General features: G+C 33.6%; 1 protein-coding gene across 1 annotated transcript in view; it reads right to left on the reverse strand.

The window, feature by feature from the left end:
* Positions 1 to 20,344, reverse strand: part of LOC145671135 (guanine nucleotide-binding protein G(I)/G(S)/G(T) subunit beta-1) — a 181,570-nt gene extending 161,226 nt beyond the window's left edge. Inside the window, exon 1 of the mRNA XM_081739935.1 lies at positions 20,189 to 20,344. The gene's annotated coding sequence lies outside the window, so the exon portion shown is untranslated. The remainder of the gene's footprint in view (positions 1 to 20,188) is intronic.
* Between the last annotated feature and the right edge of the window lie 2,901 nt (positions 20,345 to 23,245).

Raw genomic sequence — 23,245 nt, forward strand, 5'->3', positions numbered from 1 at the left:
TAAACTTAACAGAAATTTCGTTACTACAAGTACGTGATATGTGCGTCATTTTACTTTGTGGCTTATAACGACAATACATTTATTACTGAATATGGCCTGTGTATACCACCACTTCTGAGTAATTATATAGTAAGGTATTCCCTTGAAACAGATAAACATAAAATAATTTACAATTACATTCTTAGTACTTTTCACATTACAATTTTTTTTTTTTAAACCGTTCTCATAAAAACTACATCCAACATACTCTCACTCACTCTCTCTCTTGGCCAACCTTCTTGCTCAGAAAACTCAAATGTGTAACTTTTTGAGGTGAGTGACACAAATGTTACAAAAAACAAGTGGAAGTGTGTAACTTAAAGTACAATTCAGTTGCCAGTTTCTGAAAACATATGTAACTGTTCGATGAGGAAAAAAAAAATTCAAGCCGTTGTGCCCCAGTGGTAGAGCACTCACCTCCAGCAACAACCAGGTTATGCTGGAAGGGGTCACATGAGCTTAAAGCGGAATCCAAACTGCTTCTCGGTTTACATCCGAGAGAAATTGCCCTCCATTTGAACTCGAAACTGGGAAACCGACAAATGCGATATGTCCGCCGACTCACTCACGGATGAGTCCTGATAAAAAATACTTTTTACTTGTCTTTACATCCTTGTTAATATAACTGTCAAGAGTCTTTTCAGAAGGACAAAAAGCTAAACAGTTGCACGAGTGAAACCATTATACAGAATTACATATGAACAATTTCAAAATACTGCAGAGTAAAGAACTAATTTAGTCCAAGCTTGTTCACTATGACTTTTATATATTAGTCCAAGTTAAAGAAATGCGACTTAATTTCCATATCAGTAAGAAAAGTGAATAAAGATACGAATTATTTGAGTCCACTTTGGCTCTGACCCATTTATACATAGATATCAAAGATACTTATGATTTCAATAAATTCCTCTCGTGGGGTTTGCATGACCCCCCCGCCATACAAAAAGTACGGCATTTCGGTGCATTTTATCAATAGTAAACATTATTAAAACGAAACACTATTTAGAGTTTTTCTTTGATTGCAATTACATAACAATAATAAACTGTTTAAAAAATCACAGAAGAAACATTCATAAACTTCTTTTAAAAAGTTGTTTTTGTAGTATAATCTCTTTGAGTAATGAATGGGTAATTTAGGTCTGAATATAATACGAATAATATACGGGAGTGAAACCTGATAACCCACAAATGTGTGTTCATCGTGATTTTACGAACATTTTTCGTTTTTTGGTTTAAACCTTTTTTTTTTATTTTTATTTTTTTTTTTTTTAACCAGCTGGTTTAAATCATGGTTTAAACCTGCCAACCCTGGAAGAAAGTGAAAGGAAAGCGGGAGAACGTGAAGACAACCTACAGAAGAGAAGTTGGGCCTACTAAAAAACACTTGGCTGCTAGAATGTGTGAAGTTCAACGATCAAATTCTAAATTAAAATAAACTAAATAAATTCTTGACTTTTAGGACATTACTCTTACAAAATCTTAAGACTGCATATAATGAGTGATGTCCTTCTGTCAAATATTAACTAATACGGAAGAAATTTTTATCAGCATGCTGAGATACAATATTCTCAGATTCTTATTTCTACAATAATATGTCATGATGAACATGGTATCAAATTTCTGTTTCCACACAACCTAAAAAACAGGGGTGCCCACAAGGGGGGGCTATGACGCAAAGTGCGTCATTGAAATATTTGGGCGGAGTTAAAAATCTATATAAATATGTTTGAGGGGGTGTAAAATCGAAAAGTTTTTTTTTCATGGAAGAACACCTACGGATAGACAATTGAGGGGGGGTGCGTCATGGACATGAGGGGGGGGGGCACCACTGTAAAAAGGGATTTATGACTGGAAGAAAGTAAAGGTCCTCTGGACATTACGATATCAACGCCAATTCCTAGTGTTTTGTTTTCCAAAAGTATTACAATTAGAGCAAAATTATAAAACTGACAGAGTATTTGCAAAGAATTATAAAACCACTACGACAGTGTATTTGGTTGTTACACAGTACTGAAAAGTAACTGCGGCCAATAGAGGATTTAAAAAACTTTTGTACTTTCTTAGGAGTTATATAAACGCTTACGAATAACTGCGAATTACTTTCATGCTAAAATCGTTTTACGAATATGCAGTACGTAATAAAATTATGATCATTTTAGTAATGTTGCTTTACTCACATGAGCAACACAATATCGTGTCTTCTGAAGCATTAACATTGAACTTCACGATTATAAAAATGCAAGCCTTCAAGTACAATTACCATGCAACCTGTCCCAAACTAATTAATTTTCTGCTCTACAAATTATTTTCATGTAATTTAAAACGGTTAAATGGATGACCGATAAAATCGGATGATCGAGTGGACCGGCACTAACGTCACACTTTACTTCGTAAAGTATACTCAAGTTGACTTCCCGCTTTTAGCGCCAATACACGTATTTTTACATTTATGTATTTGTTAGAACTTCTACATTCAACATTCTAATGATAAACAGCAAATGTCTGTCTGTGTGTCATGCTAATCCTAATAACACACAATTACGCTAACAGATGTTGCTACCTGCGCTATCGCTTGCCTGGCTGACGCTAATAGACATTATAATTTATGCTATCGCTTTTTTGCATAACGAAGTTCTTGATTAATTGGATAATTAAGGTATAAAATTTGGGGTGGTTGGTGGGCACACTGAAAAAAAAGTCAAATACAGATTGAATAGGTAAACAATCAGAGCTTGTTGATTAAGCACGATTTAACATATGGTGTACAACGGGGCGAAGGCTCGGGCGAAACAACTACTACTAAACCTAAAAAGAGGGCTCCGTCTACTAATGATTTGAATATAGTATCACAAGAAATGTACAATGAAAACAATTACAAGAAAAATATCGATAGTAAATGAGAATCTCAAGATATTTTTAGAAGTACTTTTTACTTAACTTCCAGTCAATATAATGAATTTAGCATTTAGTAATTAAGCATTTTCATATGCTGCAGAAACCTGTAAATGATATAAAATCTTTAAGCTAAAAAAAATAGATAGTAAAAAAAAAAAAAAATGAAATTCTGTATAATAATTTAATTTTAAAACATATTTTATTGATGTTCTGAGAGTCATGTTTTCATTACCGTCGCAATTGATGTCTCTTGTCATTTTCAAAAATACTTATTCATAATAGTAAGACAAGGACATTTCCAGTTTCCAATAGATTGAAGATTGACCTGTTTTTCGTAATGATTTGACGTCTTCTGTTCCATCTGAACAAAAAATGCGAATTCAATAAGAACAGTATATAATTCTCCAGTCAAAGTTATTCATATGTATTTGGTGGATCCACTATACCTCGGCTTTCTATGAATTTAGATATCTCTTTCTTAGAGATTTAAAGTTCCTTCAAAAGTCAGTTGTGTACTTTTGTTGAAGCTCGCAACAGGTACATACAACGAATGATTCAAGCATGACATATTTCCCGAAGCACTTCCTGCGATTTCAACATTAGCTACATATGAAATTTACAACAGTTATGTTTTGCATTGATTTATGAACATCATAACGAAGAAAAGAAATTGTAACTTTTGTTTAAATTCTAAAGAAGGGATTTGAAAGAGCAAATTAATAAAACATAAGGAAATTAAACTATTCGGATATAAAGTGAAACACATACAGGTCTCTGCTTTGTTTACCTAGCAGACATATTGTTTAGAGCCGAAAAGGTAAAGTTTGCAACCTTGCACTCATTGAAAGAAGTAACAAAATTACTAATCCGATGAAATTAATAAAACAGAACTTTACTCATATAGTAAAACATTTTTACAACGAAATCTGACCAAAGCAAACAGTTTAATGAAGGCATCGATATACTGTCAGAAATGGGACAGATTATTAATATAGTTATGATGTGAAAACATATCGATGCCTTCATAAAACTGTTTGCTTTGATCAGATTTTGCTGTAGCAAGGTTTCACTATAATTGACTTCATTGGATTAGTAATTCTGTTTCCGAATAAATTACTTTAGTACAAGCAAAGTAAATTACTCGTTAGACTTTATTCATTAATAATTAATTGGCTCTGGTCAGATTTTATTTTTTTACGTTATATGTAGTTTCATAGCTAAAATGAGCACAATCAAATCGCATTGGAACTTACGGGCAAAGTTAAGACCGAAAAACGTTAAACGCCACTCTAATTGTGGCTGAGCAGAATTAATAAAAGTGTAAAGGCTTAAGTCCGTAAGTTGAATCACTAATGACTGTGGGATATACGGAGATAAGAAGTTATTTTTTTTTAACACTATTATGACAAATTAAGTTTGAGCGTTTATTTTTTCTTTTCTTTTTTTCATATTATCAGTGTTTTCCTTGATTCTAATCCGAAATAATCTTTTGTTTATGTTCTGCAACGTTATACAAATCATACAAAATTTTACTGGCTGTCAGTTACTATCCAATACCGCGAGTGTAGAATTTATTAGACTGATTTAAAGACGACGATTCTGTAGTTTCTTTTACACTCGGCGATTTCGACGCCTTTGAAAAACTGTTCATTTTAATCCTCTTTGCTCGGAAGCTTTCCACTTGCTCCATGCTGCTAGACACACCACCATTTTATTAGGAGTTTCTTCGGAGATTAAAACTGAACCCTAAGTGGTTAATACATGCATTGCATTAGCAAATCGCTTTAGTACAATACAAGAAGTCTTCTGCGTTTACATTTAATATTCTCAAAACATGACTACTGCTATCATATCTAGTTCTTAAATTTCAAACCATATTGTGTTTGCAGATTCTTTCTTTGGACGCTCAAGAAAACAATCCCCTTCGAAACCGTATTCCACTCAACTGAACATCAGCAAAGGAGGGTCTGCCCCTTTTCGAAAACATTGTGAATCTGTGAATATATATATATATATATATATATTACCGAAACTGGAAGGTTTCAAATCCAGTAACTGAGTGGAATCTACATCAATTGAACTACAAGTACTAGTCTTCTGTTTTCTTTTTCAAACCCTTACTCAACAACTTTTGGCAATTATTCATATACGAAATACACTACGGTGAGTACTTTGATAGGTTGCTTTCAAGTACAGTATACAACAAATAGATTGTATTTAAATTTTAACATAATTTTAGTGGACATGGAATAATGCTGTAGTAACAAACAAACAAACAAACAAACAAACAAAAAAAAAAAACTAAATATCTAACAGATGATGAACTGGCAGAACTCAAAAAGCAACTGCATGCAAAACGGAAAATCAGGATTCGAATTCTCGTCAGCAGAAGTATGCGAATTTTCCTGAATTGTTCAAAAGTTGCACCATAACTACTGTTATTTGAATTAAATAGTGCAAAACTCAAAATCGTACAAGGTAAAATTTTGAGTTTTAAACTATGTACGCAAGAGCAGAGTTCAGTAACTATTAAACAGTGCACGTTAGCAGTTTATATTACACAATCCATCGAAATAAATTTGAAGCGCCTCATTTTCTACAAACAGGCTAAATCTAGACCAAGCCAGTCGCATTGAATAATTTGTTTCCGTCAGTATGTTGGTTACAAGGTGTTACGCCTAATCCTTCAAATTAAGTTTACTATAATTCTACATACATTTTATTTACTATTTTTTTAAAATTCCAATTTAATCACACTTTCCCAATAAATTTGAATTATTCCGCATAGCAACCATACACACTAAGTCACAGTCCCATAAGCTACTTGTACAATCCGCGGCAAAAAAATCTGCAACATGAGCATATAAGTTTATTGTGAAATGACGAAGTCTTTTGCTCCAAAATAAGTGTGCACGGGAGGAGGCCGAGGTTTATCCTGGCGTGATTCGTTCCACTTAGACGTTATGTTCATTCCCTGTGCTGTTAGGCGTAGTTTCACAATAAACTTACATCCTCATGTTGCAGTTTTTTTGCCGCGGATTGTACATGTATCAAGCTAGTTGGTTAAAGCTGTCTCTGCTACAACGCAACGCAATTAGAAATAGACATTGCTGCACGTCGAAAGTAACTGTTAGCGTGCACGGGCGTCTATTTTAAGAGGAAACGTCCCCACCCCAAAAATACTATGTAGTAGATGAAATAAATGAAGGATGAATGTACTTACTTAGAAGAAATACAGAAACCCAAGAGCAGATTAATGTTACATAAATGTTGTTAGGTACTATTATTTGTTGCATTGTGTAGCAACATGGAAGTTGATATGATTTAAAGATAACAAAAATTTAAAAAATTACGTCATTTTACTAATCTCACAGTTCTGTTCTTTAGAAAAGTGACAAGATTCTTTAATCCTCATTATCTTGAAACTATATAATGTTTCACGTAGCTAACCTTGCAACATATACTACTAAACTCATATAAACGTTGAATCATGTTTCCTTAAAGAAAAATACATAGAAAAGAAAGCAACAATGACTTCAATAGTGGAAGCTGTTTATAATTATACATGCAAAAACAAACAAAAAAAAAAAAAAAACGAATAATTCTCAATAACTAGGCAATATTTTGAATCTGAAAGTTAATCAGAAGCAAGGGTAGAAACGTGGATGATCTTTGAAAATAAGATGATGATATACGAGTTTCATTTCACAGTGTGAAGCAATGGTAGACTTTCAAACTATGCAAATATAATGCTGAACCCGGAAGTACTACATCTAAAACTTTTAGTTGCAATGCTGATAGAAATAGAACCTGTTCCCCGGAAAGTCGAAAAGTCTTTAATCGCTATGTCTTACTATTTCCGCTTTATGGAGAGCAATATTGAAATCGGTAGTAGTAGTAGTAAATTACTCCTGTTTCTAGTTTTACTTGAAAACTGAGAGTGAAGATGTATCTTTTCTTGATACGGTAAATTAATTCCAAAAAACTTCTTATCGCAATCTATTACCATATTTGTTCTATGGCGATCAACGTAAAATTTGGAAATTGTTAATTTCTACCATTTTCGGTTTGAATAGAGGGTTAACGGAGAAGGAACCCTTTCCTTGGGACACTGAACCAATTCCTTTCGCTATCTCTGATCGTTTTAGCTCAATGGCGATCAACTTTGAAACAAGAAACTGTTTATTTCCTCCACTTCCAGTTTCAATAGAGGGTTACTGGATGAGATGGAACCTATCCTTGGGACGATGAATGGACTCCAAAAACCCGCTTTTCAACACCTCTTATTGTTTCTGATCTGATACTTATTTAAAGACGGACGGACAAAGCCATGCTTAATATTTCCGATACTTGTGCAAAGCATAATTTGGACGTCTAATAAATAAAAGTATATTGTCGCTCGCTCAACGAGACAAATAAATACTTTTTTAAAAAACATCAAATGACTTCTATACTTGACGTAGAAATGTAGTTTTCGACAAGAAACGAAAATGACTTGAGTTCTCTGTTGTATATTAAGAAGAATGGAGAAAATTAGTTGATTGAAACGAAAAACCAATGAGGGTCATTGGGATTAACAGGTAGAAACAAGACAGAATTGAAAAAAAATAATATATATGCCATTGTTGAAGTATTCACGTGGTTAATTCCTATATCAAGATGACGTTAGCTTAGGACCACAGCACAAGAAAATTTTAAAATTTGTACGGTAGCCAGTAACGTAACAGTAAAGCCATAAATGATGATGATTTGCATTGGTAGGGTGGAAACCAACCTCGTGATCCAAGTAGCACGACCTCGTAAAGCAAGCAGCATACCAATTACCTCAGTTTTGATGTAAATGTGGTTAGGCCTACAAGGACTCTATGTTCTTGTCGTCCTACTCAATTTTAACGATGCAGATGCCCATGTTGGCGTGTCAAGATATACAAACAGCTGGAAAAAGTTTGGGAAATAATGATTTAGAATACCTCATTAGGCCTTTTGATCAATATTTACGCAATCTTTCGAAAGACAGAACGTATGTACTTCTATTTCTGTTTTACTTTCGATTAAATCTGTTGTTTAATTCTGTCTGATATCTTTCATTTACATTTTTAATGTGAGATCTTTAGAACAAGATCGACAGGTTTAGAATCCCAGATCTGAATACGAACACAAGACCACAAGAACAATATGTCCATTTCCGGTTGCTACACCACAATTTTAGTGATCGTAAAACTCCTTTATCAATTATGGGTTTTAATATTTCCATGCTTCTCCCAAAAACAATTCAATACTTTAATGTACAAAAAGTATAGGAAAATAGCCTTTTGGCTTTCTGCTTACCCCTGCTAGTTTGTTTTACATCGCTAAAAGCTATCAACACTCACGAGAGTTTCTTGCAATCGGACCCCAAATCAGTAAATTGATTACACCCATCGTAAGTGTTCATTAACGTGAGGTCAATAGGTTGTCCAAGCATAACGAAGAACCGGACTCAAATATGAAAATACGTGCTGCTTTGATGACGGACTGGGTAGCGTGACAGTTAACGCAACAAACAGTAATTGCTAGCCTGAGTTTCATCTCCAGCCCAGCTGCACATCTTGAATTTCATTTTCTTGATTCTACTTCTGAATTTCATTTCTGATGCTGCTGGGATCACTTATATACTACTTAGAACATACAATTAGCATTTGTCGACTGCTTCATCTGCAATTTTTAACGTTATTTATGACACATTCACGCTTATTTAATACAGAAGTACAAAAAAAAAAAAAAAAATGTCGCTGAAAATATTCAGCGATGTTTGCCTATATCTCCAGTATAAATTAATTTTAGATACTACCTTGGGAACCAGGGTGTCGAGCAAATTTCCCCTCAGCAATTTCCCAACTTTTCCCGATCTAAGAAAAAATCATCAAGTTAAGGAAGGTCAAAATGTAATGAAAAATGTACAAAATCTAACCCAATCAAATACTTTCTCCTTATTCATGTATACAATGATGTAATCTAATCACGCAACTTCTTCTCTTCTATAGTAGCGACTTCTTCTGACAACTGATTCACGATTTTCTGTTTCTTTGCTTCAAGTTACTTAAAACTACCTTCTAGCGACAGGAAAATCCTTTCATCATTACGCAAATATAGCTTCGACATTTCTTTAAAAAATACGTTGGCACTGAGGCCAGTACTTTTATCGTAAAATTCGGCTATGTATATACTATATTGCAGTTTAATTAAATATTTATCAGTAGTCTCTTGCACTAGAGAGTATTTCCGCAACACGTGGGATCTACCTGGTCACTAGCATTCACAGTTACTACAATACGCTATTGTCCAAAACCATACACTACAGAAATGCATTAAGACAATCTACTTTTATCAATGCCAAAAATTTGAGTTGTCCGTTCGGTTACGGATACTAAACTCTTTCCAGCCTTAGAACAAAGTAGACATAAACAAAGCGAAACGTATTACTCCGCGGCTCACACGTGCTTCGGCAACGACAGACGTGAACGGCAAGATGGTCTGCTTACTTACTGTCGTCGCATAATTTCCAAAGTGTAAGGCTACAGTTGGTTGGTAAATAATTAACGCACTGACACTGACTACTCCTATGTTGGAAATATGTATTTTCTGAAATTATATAAACGAGATTGCCTCTGTTCCTGTTGTCCTCTTTTGTGTTTTATAACACATGACGAAAATGGATTATTGTCACACATCGTCGCCATGGAACTCTGCATTCTACAAGAATTTTAAATGAGTGGGGTAGGCGTGCGAACGTATACGCATGCGCAGTAAATACTATATGTCCAAATACGGATGAGGTTGAAATAATGCTACATCTGTTGTTAAATATTATATATGTTGCGTTTATTATCACAAAATGCAGGAATTATATTGCGGTAGGATACTAGTGCAGTGACACCAACAACCAATCATTGGTCATCAACCCACTGGTACTCAGGTGGTTTTGTTTACATCTACTTTTTTCTAAGGCTGGAAAGAGAATAGTTAGTCTTCCAGGCGGTGGCACATCATTACTTTAGGAACAACAGCAGATTTTTCGAGAATAAATTTGAAAAATGCAGTTTGCTTATTAGCTTACTTCGTTTCACTGCTTTCGTCGTGGTAAAGAAAAACAGGGATATGATTTAAAACATCAGCTTGATCTCTCCATATGATTTGCTAGATTTATACTATTTCTTAGTGTAATATTTTCACAATTCTTACCATAAATTTTAAAGAAAGTTTCATTTACCGTCAAAAATAATTAATAAATAAATGACACTAGGATTTCTTCGACTAAGATATAAAAAGTGTATGCTTATGTATTCCCTCAATAGAATCTTCAATTATTAATACAATAATACATTTAACTTGCTATTATGGAATGACCAGGGACTAATACAGAGATTCACATGTGGTCTCATTTTATATTCTAATAGTTCCTTTAGTTACTTTATAATCGTTACTGTCACAGGCCGTGAAAAATAATTGCCCCCAGTTACTATGCTATTGATTTGCTTGATCAGTTTCTTTTCCTAGTCCAGATAAGCTTTACAGAATAATTGGACTAGATGACAACACATCAAGTATTGCTACCCACTTCGTAGAATAAGAAAATGTAAGTTAGTTTGTTTACAGAACTCTAAAGTTCTATTTTTTTATTTTTGTTTGCACGTAAAGTATGGATGTTCTCGATAAGGAAGAAATATAAATAGATCAGAAGTCTATCAAAATAAATAACGATCCAAATGAAAATTCGTTATATTAGTACGAACACACTTGGAGAAACTGATAATAAATTAGCCACTTGAAGAGTAATCTTTATCAATAAAATCCTTGTTTTCTTGTATTACATAGTTAAGTTTAAGCAAACTTGTTAAATGTCAAATTATTTAATGTGCAACTAATTTACACGTAACGCCCCTGTTTAGAATTTCACAGGTTCATTTCAGTACTCTTTATTTCACACGACTGATCGAAATATTCTTTTATATATTCAGTTTATTATTTCTTGCATTACGTTGTTTATGTGTAGATTTGTGAGTCGGTTTATGCCTTCTTCTTCAAGTTGACTGTTTCGGAATAATCAAGTTAAGACAATTTGCTAACTTCTATTGCTAGTCTGTAGAACATATTATTGCTATAATTATAGAACACTGGTAGTTACAGTTATAGAACACTGGCAGAATACAAAACAGAAAACAACGATCTACCCTGATGTAACAAGATTTGTTTACAAGCAAAACGACTAAACAGCTAAAATATATAAATTCTTACTAAAGAAGTTTGTTCAGGACATCGGTAACAATTTAAGTCTTGCTATGTGATCCTCTGGAAAATTGGTTAAGTGATTATCCAACATGGCAATGTAAACAGAACTTCCATACCAACTGCATTCATTAATCAATATTTAAATGGAAATAGATATATTGAAAAATATAGCTTTACTGCATGAATTATGATTTGCGACTCTTAAAAATAATTCTTACTTTTGCATTTGTAAAGTATGATATGTAAATGGTCTATATGGGATAATATTTTTGTTCTTGCTATTCGTATTTGTTTACAGACAAGCTATTACACTCAAATCCGTGTTAAGTTGAAGTCTCCGATCTATTCTTAACATGACTCCAACGTACAGTATGTCTTTCGACGAGGATATTATGTTAGCATTTAAGTCAATGAAACTTACGATATTATTACTGATGTACGAAATATACTGACTGGAAAGAGGATTATGAAGTAGAGCTTATTAATACAAATAAAAATAATTTAGAGTCTGCATTGGAAGCTAGGTCAAACATATACTGAGTATTTTACATGAATATATATGGTTATGGAAGGATTGATGACCACCGTATTACGTTCATTTAAATAGTATATTTAACGTATTGTTGCAATACTTGAAACATTACACAGGGGCATCTTTGTAAGCAGCGGTGGATTGAACTTGTTAGGATTTAGTTAGGAAGATGATCTTGACTGGAAGCCACAAAAGAAAGTCGGATGTCAAGAAATTTGATTTACGGATTAGATGGTACTAGTGCATGTCTTTTGTCTACATTTAGTGTAGCACTATAATTTTCATCTGTTACTATCTCAAATGCCAATAAATCTTAAAACCGGAACCTGAAGTAAATAACTAAAAACAAAATAAATCATTACGTTTTTCTCCATAAATATAAAAAATTTATAGCTAATTTTCGTAAAGATACAGTGAAACCTGTCTATGTTGGCCATCATAGGTTAGATTAAAAAGTGGCCAACTTACAGAAAATGTGTGATTGTTGTATTTTAACCAGGGTTGGAAAAAAGCATGGGTTTTATTGAAAAAAAAAAAAAACAAAAAAACAGTTTTTTTTTGTTTAAATCATTTTTTTAAATTTGCTCTATGTATTTAGATCACATATGGACAAAAATAAGTTTGTTTCGCCTTGGTGTTATACAACAACCGGTTTATGTTGGAACGGGTCACATAACGCTTAAAGCGGAATCCAACCGCTTCTCGGCTTACATCCGAAGGAAATTGTTCTTCATTTGGACTCGAAACCGGGACTAATTGGCCACAACTGCGATACATCTGCCGACTCACTCACGAAGGACTCCTGATAGAAATACGTTGTACTGATCTTTACATACTTGTTAATATAATTGTCAAGAGTCATTTCAGAAGGACAAAAAGGTAAATAGTTGAACAAGTGAAACCATTATACAGATTTACATATGGACAATTTCAAAATACTGCAGAGTACAGAAAAACTAATTTAGTCCAAGTTAAAGAAATAGGACGGCTTAATTTGCAAATCAGTAAGAAAAGTGAATAAAGATACGAATTATTAACTCCACTTTGACCCATTTATACATAAATAGATATCAAAGATACTTCTGATTTCAAAAAAATCTCTCTCGTGCGGTTTGTATGACCTCCTCCCCCCCACAGTACGGCATTTCGATGTATTTTATCACTAGTAAACATTATTAGAACGAAACAATATTTAGAATTTTTCTTTGATTGCAACTGCATAATAAAAATAATAAACTATAAAAAAAAATCACATAAACATTCATAAACTTATACAAAAAACAAAAGTTGCTTTTGTAGTATAATCCCTTTGAGTAATGAATGGGGAATATAATACGAATAATATACCTACGGGAGTGAAACGTGATAACCCACAAAGTGTGTCCATCAAGGTTTTACGAACACACAGTTTTACGAACATTTTTCGCTTTTTGGTTTAAACCAGCCAACCCTGATTTTTACAATAGGATTTCTAGTAATACTTGATTGTAAAATTTTAATAAGCAATGACACAATAGCCACTTTTAAATGTATATATAGTAATCATAACAATATACAGTGCTAGAAAAAAAATTACTACACTATGTTTCAGGGTTGGCTGGTTTAAACCAGCTGGTAAAAAAAAAAAAAAAAATGGTTTAAACCAAAAAACGAAAAATGTTGATAAAAGTGTAAGTTGTCGTAAAATCTTGATGAACACACATTTGTGGGTTACCACGTTTCACTCCCGAACATTATTCGTATTATATTCAGACCTTAATTCCCCATTCATTACTCAAAGAGATTATGCTACAAAAACAACTTTAAAAAAAAAAAAGTTTATGAATGTTTCTTTTGTGATTTTTTGTAGTTTATTATTATTGTTATGCAATTGCAATCAAAGAAATTCTAAATATTGTTTCTGTTTACTATTGATGAAATACATCGAAATGTTGTACTTTTTTGTGTGTGGGGGGAGGTCATACAAACAATACGAAAGGTATTTATTAAAATCAGAAGTATTTTTGTAACTATTTATGTATGGGTCAGAGCCAAAGTGGACTTAAATAATTTGTATCTTTATTCACTTTTCTTACTGATATGCACATTAAGTCGTTGTATTTCTATAACTTGGACTAATAAAAGTCATAGTGAACCCACTTGAACTACATTAGTTCTTCTGTACTCTGCAGTATTTTGAAATTATCCATATGTAATTCTCTGCAGTATTCTTGACAATTACATTAACAAGTATGTAAAGATTAGTGAAACATATTTTTATCAGGAGTCCTTCGTGAGTGAGTCGGCAGACGTATCGCATTTGTGGCCAATTAGTCCCGGTTTCGAGTTTCAGTAGAGGACAATTTCTCTCGGATGTAAGATGAGAAGCGGTTTGGATTTCGCTTTAAGCATATGTGACCCCTTCCAGCATAACCCAGTTGTCGCATAATAACACAAAGGCAAAACAAACTTGGTTCTGCTCATATGCGATACAAATACATATAGCAAATTACTTAAACCAAAAAAAAAAAAAAAAAGTTTAAATAAAAAAACTTTTTTTTTTGTTTTCTCAATAAAAAAATATTTTTTGCCAACCCTGGTATGTTTAATATATGTACTAGTCTGATACACTGAATTATTTGTATTGAAAACACACTAACACAGTACGCAGTTTATTGAAATTCATATTGTATCACACTCAGTTATTCAGGTTGAAAATAAGAAAAGCAAAATTATAAATGGAACAATTTATATGGCTTTTTTTCGACAGTGACAAACATTTTCTTTAGATACCTTTGGAAAAAAATAGTAAATCATTTATTATACAAATTTATTCATGGTGTTCACTCTAAACCTTTTCTTTTATTCTTTTTAGCACCTATGCACATTCTAATTTTGTAGTTAACTACCTCTTGTTAATGAGCTACAAGTGTTTCCCTCGGAGCGAAAGATGTTTTGACAAGGATGGTAAGGAAATTCATACCTCAAAACCTCCACTACCTTTCGACAAGCCGTCAGGTGACACTAGTTGACAATTGACTTGGTTAGCTTTAACCTTGAGAATTTTCCAGAATTACTAAAGCTCCCCACGGATGAATGGAGCCGATATAGCTAATGGTTTTACCAAAACAGACCGGGTAAACAAATATGCACAACCACTTCCTGAATTCCTGTACCTTTTTTTTTATTCGTATCTTCCTTCATTACCCCTTTATCAAGGCAGTGTTCTGGTCATTGACCTCCAAGAACAAATCGTGGGAATCCATGCTTCTTGTCTCCAGTCACAAATACAGAACATCTGTCTCTCAGATGGGAATACAAGAGTTAAGAAAAATAACAAAACGGTATTTTGCGTGGCCAAGGTATGCAGGTAAATTGGGGAAAACATTGCTTCAATGCGGCCAACTTCCAAGATATACAGGTGGCCAACTTACAGAGTAATAAGTAACGAATGTCTTATGGGAAAATGCAGGTTCAAGACGAACCAGGCAAAGATAAGCAGGTGGCCAACTTCATAGGTTTTACTGTATATGTATATAACAGAGAGAATACTATTTTACTCTTACAATACAGTTATTCAGTCAATGCCAATACCCTACCCTGGAAGTATATCCATTGCTAGATTCTTTAGAAAGACTGTTCTACGTTAGCAATTAGCCGCAATTTCAATGTCAGGCTACTGATATTTATAATGGGTCATTTATCTCCAGAAAAGCCTTTTCTTACCTATATCTTGACAATGATGACAACTGTCAGTGAAAATTAGATATTTTTTATATGTTTGCTTAAACTTAACTACATGAAACAGAAGAGTAAGGCGTACCTTTTGACTATTGGTAACAATGATTTATCAAATCATGTTTTTGTGTTTTGTTTGATAGAAACTATGTACAACTGTATTTGTATTTCGATACTGCTCTATTTAAGGAAACATGACAATATGATTGTCAGGCTATAATCCAATGGTAGAGAGAATATTGGTAAAAATTGTATTCATGGAAAAATTAATGTCACAGATATATTCAAAATTTATTGTTGTTGTTTGTTGTAGTTCAGCTTTCCTTTCGGCACAGAGACGTGGACCTACAGTTTAACGTGGAATCCAAATCATCATAATGAGTTCAAAATTTTGTAATGCTCTTCACCGGAAATCGAACTTAGGTTCAGGTGTCAGAATTACTATGGTAATTAGTCAATATCTATTAATACGTAGTTATTGCAAATTAATTTTCACACTGAAGAGGTTATCCAATTGAGTTTTATGAGTTTCAAAGTATGAATGTTCTACTGAGGATCAGTTCTCGTCACCTTAAACAGTTTATTGGCCAAATTCGATTTATAAAGGAAATGTTGCTTAGAATAGCAGAGTTCCCAATATATATATATATATATATATATATTTAAAACAACCATATTTTCCCGACTAGCAGAAGTTTCTCATGCATGTATGTATATAATGCGTGTGTAGGCATAGAAGTTTTCCAAAACAAACTAGTTTATCTTATACTTTATTCTACCAAATAGTCAAGTAAGGAAAAAAAAAAGTTCTGAGAACTAAATATTTATATTCAACATTCCCTGACCTTTCCAGACTTTTTACAAATAAGTTAATTCCTGGCTTTTCCAGGTTAGTAAGAACTTTGAACAGCTCTTAGTACATACATAAGTAACTGTGTTATTTTTCTTCGATATGTTATTGATATGATTAAATATACTTCAAAGCCAACCTCTGTTTCCTCAATACACAATAGTATGTGTTATCTTCTGCTATATTTCAGGGGTTGAAAAGCTTCTTCCTGAAGTAGCGACAGTTCGCAAATCTACATATTCCTATTTTTCTCTTACATTTCAGATCCATAAATCTATTTAAATTATTGTTAAATCTGAAAAAGTTTCTCACAGCGTGTTTGACCAATACTAAAATGCTTACATACATTCAATGGGAAGCGACATGCTAGCTGATTTAGGTATCACAAATTTGTATTTCATTACTCGCTTCATACAAACTTCATTAAAATAAACACGTAATCGTATTGATGATGCATATTAAACACTAAAATCTAAACAAGAACTTGTAACCAGTATATATGAAATTCGCCATTCTGATTTTTGTATATACTAATACCACTTAGAAAAAATCAGAATAGCGGACCTCATATTTACTGGCTGCATAACCCTTATAACCTGAGATATTTACTTTTGAGTACCAAATTTGGATTATTCTATTTGCTTGTAATTACTGACTTTTATACATGTAATTAATTTTTTATGTTCGTTGCTTGTAGGGTTGCTATCTGTTCAAATTTTAAGAAAAATATCAGCATCCTGAACTATGCCTATGACGGATGCATTGGATGATGGGATGTCAAACTATTCAAACCACAGAATTAGTGACATTTCTGGATTTTGACCCACAGTGTGTACCTATTATGTCTATCAAAATAGCGATATACTTGTACCAATTAAAATTTTCATGTTGACAAGAATGTAATCATTGCAAATAATGTTACTCTTTGATCTGTACAATGGTTCGTAACTTCTGTCCCATTGACACCTAATAAGCTAATGGTATGGATTTTCTGTTTCTCGTGTTTCTGGTTCAAATTTTTATTCGTAAATATACGTATTTCCTTCTTTTATTCTTAATAAATTATTCCACGTATGAACATGGGAAGGAAGAACTGGTGACCAGCACATGTCTTGATAAATGTGTCCTGCTTCAGGCGTAACACAAGGTAACCAGAAATGTTTTAATTGTGTAAATCAACACAAAAATAAGATATCTTCACAACTACAGAGCCTGTTAAATCAGAGTAAAATTCTAAAATAGTACCAGAAAAATAAGTGTTCACTTACAGTCATTCATACTTTTGAAATAAATTGCCTTCCTAAGTACCTGAGGGTTGTCCTTTATTGAAACTTTAAACTCTTCACACGTAATTTTCCAACTGAATTTTACTTCCCTAACTTGTTCAAATGTCAACACTAACATCTGTCATTTTTTTTCCTAGTCAGTAATTTTTAATGACATTGAATGGTCTTTCACACTCCGCATTTGTTACAAGTAAAATGAAAATAAATTCAATGAATGGCACAGCCATTTCCGAATTATATCTTGCCTGTATTAAATCATCATAGCTCTAGTGTCCTCTATCTACCTAATTCTTCCCTATCTACTAAAATGTTTATCAACATATTTTGATACGTGTAGTATGCGTAAAAATATTCCATTACCATTAAATGCAGTAACGATTTTGATAAGAGCAAAAAAAAATACAGAGAATATTAATCTCCAAACGAAAGAAAACAAATCTTTAAGAGGACATCGAGCAATCCTGCTCAACAAGAGGTGACATCAGTCACTTATACTATAGTTAGGCGCATATAATAAAATACAATGATTAATCAACGTGACAGTTCTCACTGAAGTAAGAGTTCTATTGTTTGTTGTAAATGTTAAACGTTACTTTTCAAGTTTAACAAGATGATAGATGAATTTATCAATCTACAATGTACAAAAATAAGAGTAATTACGTAAATTTGTTAACAGTCGCTACAGTGAGAGAGGAGAGTACTTTCCCCCGAAACACCTAAGGTAATACATACTATTCTGGATTCAGGTAAGCTTTGATTAATTGATTTATATCCACGTTCTGTCAGCAGCGAGGCTATACAGCACACGATGTACAGTTTAAAGTGGGATTTGAACCACTATAGTGCGTTCTATGCTCTCACCGAGAAGTGAACCTGAGGCAGCGTACGTCAAAGACGCATGCGGTAGCAACTAGGCAAGAACGGATCGAAAGATTTGAAAATATGAATGTATGTTCTTTAGAGATAGATTTTAAAAATGTAGAATGGTGAGTTATGTATATATATACAGGTATCTTTCATTTACAGCAAATCTGGATATTGAATTTTGGATGAACTTTACAAAACACACTCTTGCTACACATTAAGGCCTATGTTTAGCAGAAGGGGTCCAGCTCTTTTGTCTAAAAAATGTTACAATTTTGGTAATTTCTGTTCACATTCGGTTAGTTTAGAGTACGTTAGGTTAGTTTAGTTCAGTTTAGGTTAGGTTAGTTTATGTTAAATTAGTGTAGGGGTCCCGCATAATTTCCTAAAAAATGATAGACTTTTGCTTATTTCTACTAATATTAGTTAAGTTTAGGTTAGTTAAGGTTAGCTTAGGTTAGTTTATGTTAGGTTAGGTTACATTTGGTTACGTTATGTTACGTCTAAGTACTTGCATTATTCATTTCTCCTGTAAATTTTGTGTTTTTTACGTGCTTCTGGACCCCTTGTACTAAACATACTCCCACATTAATAAGTAGGACCGCATTAAGAGAGTGCAGTAAAGAACGGTCCGGTAAGCTTAGGGTTAGGGAAGTTTGGAACCCATTTAGTTAAAATTAATCGAGTGTAACTTCTTGTGTCTAAGTAAGGATACCACCTGGAGAGGCATTGTTACGTTTAGCCTACCATTCTATTTACATAAACAATGAATTTGGTTTGATGAGGCCTACAGATTTATTTCCAGCTTAGCCTATCGGTTGGCGTTTTAGGGCCTTCTTTACAAACGGTATTCATACATATGTAGAATAAACCGAATTCCAAAGAATAATGGTTAGTTCGATTAGGCTAGGTAAGATTTCTACTTAGGGACAGTACGTATTGAAGCAAAACGGGCAAAATTTTTGCACTATGTTCAACCACTTGTATTTAATGTCAATTTCCCGGACCAGTGACAAGCAGAAGTCTAGTATACTTCCATGGTTTCTATTATCATAGGGTATTACGAAGTTAACAAGTGTACATACTACCTGTTTAACAAGTCAATTTGTGAGATATAAAATTGTTCTGTTGCTGCTATAATAGCGGAAGTCATCAAGTAAAATATCAACTATGCCTGACAAGTCCAATTTGGTTTCTCAAAGATATACCTAATCATAGTAAAGCAACTTACACGCCAGTCTTGATATTAAGTTTTACTAAACACGTATATTTTGATTTGATTTTAGTTTTAGTTTGGCGTCCCTTTCACGCCCTTCAACATCAATTATTGACAACTTACTAGTTCTTATTGCCACAGCTGCGTTTCTACAAAAATATTGCTTTGTTAATGCATATTGCTTCGTCAACAAATTATAATTATCTTCCTTTTCTCTAGTGCTTCTCAACTGCAACATTATTTTCCCCCCTAAATGACGAGACAGGAAACGGTAATTTTCAAGGATAAACGTAACAATTTGCACATATCCACATTAATAATTGTATATACTGGTATACCAAAGCTTGAATTAGGAACTAATTTACAATTAACTTATCTTCGCAATCATTAAAGCTAAGAATAATTCGTTTTCTATATGATATTGCAGTTTAGCCGAAGGATCAACATTACATGTACATTTCCGACAATACAACAGAAACACTATTAGGAACATACTGAAGTAAACAAATATGTATACTTACAGTACAAAAAGTCCTTGGTATGACTATTCCAGTCAAGGATGCATAAAATTAAAATCCTACTTAATTATACTCCAAATTATGTCACTGATACACTTGTTTACAGACTACGAAATGGGCTGGGTACGTTTCCCTCAACTACGGTCTGGAAACCCCGTAGTCGAATGACGTCATGCAATAGTATGTCGTCGATAGGTTCTTCGTGATATGAAACTGGAATTGATATCATGTAAAGAAACTTTGACATGTTCTTAAATTTGATTTCATTTACTAACTATACGAATTCTAAATACTTCATTATACATTATTTTTATTGTAGCTGGTGCACGACTAATTCAAGTTATGTAAAAAACAAACAAAAATGTATTTCTGTGAATACAACATACTGTCTGTTAAACATGTATTCTGTGCTTAATCACAATTTGAAGTAGGGCTATTGTTGCTTAAATAAATCAAATATTAATGTGCATAATGTATGCAAATATATATATACATAAAAATGACAGCGATGTTGTTTCTGAACACATGAGAAAACAGTTGAACCATTGTTAATCTCTGAACTGTCACTTTGATGAAATTGCGTACCCTAAGGGGGGTTGGCTAGTAGGACAATTTCTCCCCCCAAAAAAGAGCATTTCACGAGACTCTCAAATTAAGACGTTAAAACATAAAACCAGATGTGTATATACTCTTCATTTAAAATAAAGAGAAACATACCCAAATCTTTCCGAAAACTCCGCTTTTAAGGAAGGGGCATGAGCTATAACTTTTCTTGGACACATTGAAATCGACGCTGTTTATTAAGACTGCATCATGGAAAAACGGCTAAACCATTTGAAGTCTATCTTCGAACATAGATATAGCTAATATCTACTACGAACTGGGTTTTCATCATGTCACTTCGACTAAAATGTGTATCCTAAACAGGAAGGGGTATTCAGAATTTCTGCCAAAAATAGAGTATCTCACGTGGTGTTCAAGTTAGGAAGATGAAATTCGGTATGAGGTTATTACATTCAAAATAAGCGAACCTATGCCCCAATGTTGTCGAAAATTTCGCTTTTAAGGGGATAATTTCTATCATTTTAATTTGAACTGTGCATTTATAAAATGACGAAAGTTAGTTAGGATGACCTGAATTTTTATCATTAGACTTTGATTGAAATGCGAAACCTGAATGAGAAACGGGTTAAATATAACGTTAAAATATTTTCAATAAACATATTCTTCCTGTGCTAATAATCGGCATTTCAGCTAGTTATTGAATAGTATTAGGCAAGGTATATAAAATAAGTATTAGGTACATCCAAACTTTATCGTTGTTTACTGTTTGCCAATTAAGAGGCTGTAAAAGTGGAATGAAATATACCTGCGTTGGAAGTATTATGCTCAATTTATTCGGCAACTTAAACCCGTAGTGGGATTTTAGAAAATTGACTGCGGAAGAACTTAGAATACAGGATGAGTCAGAGAGAACAATTTCTTTATTCCTCCGGACCCACATTCAGCATCCGCCTTCGCAAAATTTGCAGATTGCAACGCAACGCAGAAAATACAATAGGTAATAATAGACCTAAATGCTATATCTATTATCGCAAACAATAATGCAAAATTTTCGTTACGTTTCGTTACCTAAACAGATGCAGAATAAAACCTCAGGAAGGCTGCACACTATTTATCTCTACAAATACAAATGAACACACATATCAGTCTTTTGGCTGGTCCTGGGACATGAAGCTTTTTCTTCTTCTTCTTAATTTTCAGTTTGGGCCTGGAAATGTTTCTTCCATGTTTCTTGATTTTAAGAATCCTCTTTTAATTCCAATATTTTCTTCTATTTTACAAATCATCGATAACTTGTGTTCTTCTTCTTCCTACTCTTCTCTTTCCTTTCATCTTTCCTTCTATGGCGGTATGAAGAAGACAATTTCTTCGCAAGATGTGTCTATTCAATTGGCCTTCCTACGAAGGATGGTGCCTAGAAGCGTACTCTTCTCTCCTATCCGTTTTAAAACATCTTCGTTTGTTACTCTTTTATATTTCTTCTCTAACTTCCGTAATGTCCAAGGCTCTGAACCATAAACTCCAATACTCCATATATATACGGACATGCTGTTTTACATTTTTACTTCAGTGGCAATAAGAATTAGCAGTTTACCACTTAATTTCCAATTGAATCCTATAGAGAATTTTCTAATTGAAGATTTCAAGAAATATCACTACCAAAGTTGACAATAATGAAAATTTAGAATTACCGAGTCTCCTCTACATCACTTGCACGGATTTTAGGAATTCCATCCAAAGGGAAGAGGATACAGTTCCTTACATACTTGTTCTGCACTCTTGGACATAAATACACGAAATTTGGCATATAAGGTTTTTGCTTCTGATAAATAAAATTTTCATTCACTTGCACGAATTCAATATGGAAGACAGTGAGGGATCAGGGGCAAAGAAGGAGAAGGATAGTATTTCTTTCAGATATGTTTTAGGGGGTATTGCCCAGGGGTGCCCACAAGGGGGGGCTATGACGCAAACTGCGTCATTGAAATATTTGGGGGGGTTAAAAATCTATATAAATATGTTTGGCGGGGGGGGGTAAAATTAATCGAAAAGATTTTTTTTCATGGAAGAATACCTATAGATAGACAATTGCGGGGGGGTGCGTCATGGACATAAGAGGGGGTGGGCACCACTGGTATTGCCTCCCGGAGGTGACCAAAAATAGTAAGCCAATAATATAATAATAAATAGAATAGTACAGTGTGAAAATAATGTGTCCCTCCGAATACTAAGTGTGCCCCCCAGAACATTTTTTTCTGAAAGATAACCATGGAGAGGATAATACTTTCTGTTCAGTGGCAGCGCAACAGATGCGCGCCCCTCGAAGAACAACAAAGGAAGCCGTATGCAAATCGAGTTTCACACATTGACGGACCTCTCCGCAGTACGGAATCTGTGGGACCGTTATCACCGCCACTCTTTCCAATGCATAATTGTGTGACTATTGAAAAAATATATGTGCGTATTTGGAGTCAAATTGATTCTTGAGGAGAGCAT

The sequence above is a fragment of the Thermobia domestica genome, chromosome 15 (genome assembly GCF_964235325.1).
Source record: "Thermobia domestica chromosome 15, izTheDome1.hap1.1, whole genome shotgun sequence".
Lineage (NCBI taxonomy): Eukaryota > Metazoa > Arthropoda > Insecta > Zygentoma > Lepismatidae > Thermobia > Thermobia domestica.